The following is a 4,313-nucleotide window of genomic DNA, read 5'->3' on the forward strand; positions in this document are numbered from 1 at the left end:
TGAGTCAGACGGCAAAATAAGGACATTTTGAACCTTGGACTCTCTGTGGCCAGGCTGTGGAGATGTGGTGCAGGACATCAGGCTCTGTGGAGCTGGAAAGTCTCCTTATTGAGGGTCCTGCTTAGATCAGCAATAGGAAGGCAAGCAGAGTGGCCAGGCTGTTCCTATGAGTGTTCAGACCTTAGCCTGGCTCCTTGCAGAGACCACACCATGTTCCCGAAGCCTTCCCCAGGCAGCAGGCTACAGCTACTCCCATGGTACCAAGTCTGGGGATAGAGGCAGGCGCTTTGTCAGGAACTGTCCCCATCAGCATGGAACGGATCTGAAATTCAGAATCAATCATTTTGATTCTAACAAGCCCCTTCATAACTGGTCCTCAATGTATCTTTCCAAATTAATCTCCTGCCTCACCTGCCACACATCTACACTCCCACCTGGCCAGCCTCCTTGCCACTCCCTGAACAAATCAAATATTTCCATGCCTCTGTGCCTTTGCTCTTGCTGTTCTCTCTCCTCAGAATGCCTTTTCCCTTTTTCCTCTACCTGGTGATGTCATACTCATGCTTTCCCCCTTATTTCCAGGTAGACAGAATTATTTCCTCCCTTGAGCCTTTATGTGTACTTTATATACATCAGTACTTAGACATAACACTTGTCACTCTGATTTGTAATTATTGGCGGTAGTGATAAGTGCTAGAAGAAAATCAATAGGGCTAAGGGCACAGAGAATGATGAAGGTGTTATTTTAGACAGGATGGTCAAGGAAAACCTCTCTTGATAAGGTGGCATTTAAATAAAGACCTGAAGGAGATGGGTCATGTGGGTGCTTGGGCAAACAGTACTCTAGGCACAGGGAACAGCAAGTGCAAAAGTCCTGAGGTGGGAATGTGTCTGGTATGTTCGAGACAGCAGCAAGAGGGCTGATACAGCCAAAGTAGCAAGTGATGGGAGGAGCTGTAGGAGAAGAGCTCCCAAAATTAAGTAATAGGGTGCTAAGGAACTTAGAGCTTTTAGGCCAAGGTAGAAACTTCAGCTTTTACTCCAAGTGAGATGGGGAGCAATTGCAGGGACTTGAGGAGAGGAGAGATCATCTAACTTAAATTTCAGAGCATTCACAGTCTTGCATGTCCTCCTGATTACTCTTTGTAGAGCAGACTGTCCGTGGTGAGTGATCACAGAGGACCTCAGTAATGTGAAACCTGATGCAAGTGGCCTTGGAGGACAATGTGAGCTTGTCCTTGATTGGACAGGAAATGGAGAGTGTGTGCTCCCTTTAATATATGTTCTCCTCCTCCTCCCCGAGGGAAATGCCCCATCTGATGAGGATTTTCTGCCTCTGGGCACTAAATGAGCCTGGAGAGACTAGACAAAACTGGGAAATAAATAGAGACCCTGGTCTACTAACCTGAGAGATACTGACCTTGCCTGTAAAGTTCATGGAAAAAGTCAAAGCAGACTTCCTGGAGGAAAGGGCTCAATTATCCAGTGATTAATAAAAGACTGCCTACCTGGTCCTTCCAGGCCCTGTCCGAGGCGCATTGTCACTGCTAAAGTAGTCAATAAATGGTGTAGACGTCACCTCTTCACCCCTCCACGATATTACTCCAAAGAATGGAATCTCTAATAGTGGAATTTCAGGCACCAGGGACAGCCGGCTACTAACGTGCTCTAGAGGAGGGGACACCCGGGAGCTCCTCTATTCTCATTATTTTAAAAAACCTATTCCCGTCTTCCTTCCCCCAGGGAAGAACACACAGACGACGGAGGGGTAAAGAGGGATCAGAGCTGGCGGCGGGGTTCCCAGGGCGTGCCCGCCGCCCAGCTCCCGGACCCTGCAGAGCAGGGTGGGCGGCTGCGTCGCATGCAGTGCAGGCCGGCGCTCGGCAGAGGGCGCAGAGGACCCGCTGTGTTCGCCCGGAGCCCCCACTCCGGCCCCCGGCGCATCCTCCTCCTGTCGGGTAGCTTCATTGCCCAGGCTTTGGGCGTGTGCGGGCGCCGTCAGGAATCGTCTTCCCAGGCCATGCCTCAGCCATCATCTTCTTTTTCCCTCGGCCTCACCCCATCTTCTGGTCGGCCTAGTCCCCGGCCACCAGGCTACTTCAGACGTCCTATACCCTCCAGAGGCCAACCCTCTCCTCCCTTAAGCCCTTCCCTTCCAGGTGTATCCTGTGGAGGAGGACTGTGATCAGGATGGGACACTGTTGGGTGGATGTGGGCCTGGGAGCCCAGACCCTGAGGATTAGCGGTTTTGTAGAAGGAAGCTGCTGGTGAGAGGCCAGAGTGGACTTCAACCCCAGGCTCTTGTTCTAGGCCCGCGTGGCTCAAGTATTGGGCTGGGTGCTTGGGTGGGGCCATAAGTGGAGCTCAGGGCCCCAGGAAAGGAGAGAAAGCGTCCGCAGTGTTTACTTCTGCAGGTCCTGGCACATCATACGGGCCAATCAATATTTGAATGAATGAGTGAATGAATGAATGAAATGAAAAGTGGTAGGTCTGCCTAACACCTGGCTCTGGTCAGCCCTGTGCTGGCACATTATCTCTCAGCAGGATTTGCCACACTCACCTTGTGCCTTACCCATGTCGCCGCAGACCCCACACCTCCCAGAATTCCTTTCACTTCCTGCTACAGCTCAGAGCCCTCACTGGCTGCCTTATCCAAATCCTTTCTCCTAACTTCCTACAGTCTGGCTTGAACCTACTTACATACATGGCTCTTCTGTTTATATCTGTTTTCTAGCTGCACTAAATTCATTCAAGGCTTCTGAACATAATTTTTCTCCCCAGAAACCACTCAGATGCTGTTCTCCCCTCTCATTCTCCCAAAGGAAGAGAAGGCAATCATCAATGGCAAATGGCAGTTGTAAAAACAATACCAAGAGCTGGCTTCACGCTCAGAAGAGAACGTTGCACCTCCTCCTTGAAGTGTCGGGTGCTCTACATGTTCAGAGAAACTTCTCTAGTAACAAACTGTAGAAATAATCCCTGCAAGTCTAATCTTTCTGAACATCACTTCAACTGGCCTTCTTCCTGGGAGCTGTCCGTCTCCTTTTTCCTTTTCCTCCCAATCTTTCTCTTCCTTCAAGGTCCAGCCGTAAGTCCCATTCCCTTCCTTCAGGAAGTATTCCCTGACTTGGTCTATAGGAAGTTCTCTCAGCTCTGACCTCCTATAGCATATACTCCTTGGCCCTTTTTGTGCCATCATTTAGTACTAAATGTTCCATCATTTAGTACTTATGCACCTATCTTTTCTCTCCCACTAAACTGTAAACATTTGGAAGGCAGGGTTCAAGTCTCATTTATCTTTCTATCTTCCCCTTCAGTTTATCACACATTTATTGAACATCTACTACATACCAGGTATAGAGTCTAGCATATGTGGTCTCAGAGGAGTCTAGGACACAGTCCCCCACATTAAAGTTGAGGAAAAAAGAAGACACATGGGGCTTGAGGAAAAGTAGAGAGTGTGGCTTCTTTATGGAACACCCATGAGGAAAGTCCCAAATCACTTTCTTTGGGAGCATGCAGCATCCTGGATGAGGAAGCAGTCTCACCCCCTAAGGGAGTGTCTGCCCATTCATGGAGCCACTCACTCACCCATTCCCCCATTCATTTATTCATTCCTTTGATAAATATTTGTTAAGTCCTCAGTTTATCCGGGTGACTCATAGGATTGGTCTATTGCAGACCTGGGGCTGGCTAGTATGTGTGTGTGTCAGGGCGGGGTGGGGGGGCTGGGTGGGGGTGGGAGTGAGTACTAGGAGCCTGGAAAGCTTTGGTACGAGTTGCTTCTTTGTCAGTTCCTGTTCAGATGCATAAGTCCCTGCTGGAAATGGTCTTGGGAAAGACTGGGTGGGTGTGGCAAGAGCAGGAACACCTGGGATTTCATGGCGGGAAAGAGGACAATCAGCCTTTCCTCAGGGTAAGCTGCTCAGACTTTGCCTTACAGTTCACTTTGGAACAGCTTTCTCTGCCAAAGAGCATGTTTTCTTCAAAGTCCTTTCTTTCCATGATCACCCAAGGTTTTCCAAATAGCCCTCTGAGATTAGGTTCATTTGCCAGATGGAAACACTGAGATTAAGAGATATAAGGAGATATAAGTGACCCAAAGTCACTGGGTTGTCCAGTCTAGGCCTGGATCAGGTCATTCACATTCTGGTCTCCTCAACTTCACTGTAGGGGGCTGTGTCTAAGAAGCCTTTGGGTCCCTATATGCTAGTCTTTATATAGATGCTCAACCTGCTCTGTCGGTAGATACACCCAGGCCTTATAAGGAGCCAGAGGAGAGAAATCTCTCATTTTCCAGTCTAGGCCTGGAT

The 4,313-nt window shown here is 49.1% G+C and overlaps 1 non-coding gene across 1 annotated transcript; it reads right to left on the reverse strand.

Moving 5' to 3' along the window:
- Positions 1 to 2,783: 2,783 nt before the first annotated feature.
- On the reverse strand, positions 2,784 to 2,995 carry LOC118973570 (small nucleolar RNA U3). Its single transcript, XR_005062982.1, has one exon. It is a non-coding gene; the product is annotated as a small nucleolar RNA U3 (small nucleolar RNA).
- Between the last annotated feature and the right edge of the window lie 1,318 nt (positions 2,996 to 4,313).

This window comes from Manis javanica, chromosome 1 (assembly GCF_040802235.1).
Source record: "Manis javanica isolate MJ-LG chromosome 1, MJ_LKY, whole genome shotgun sequence".
Classification (NCBI taxonomy): Eukaryota; Metazoa; Chordata; class Mammalia; order Pholidota; family Manidae; genus Manis; species Manis javanica.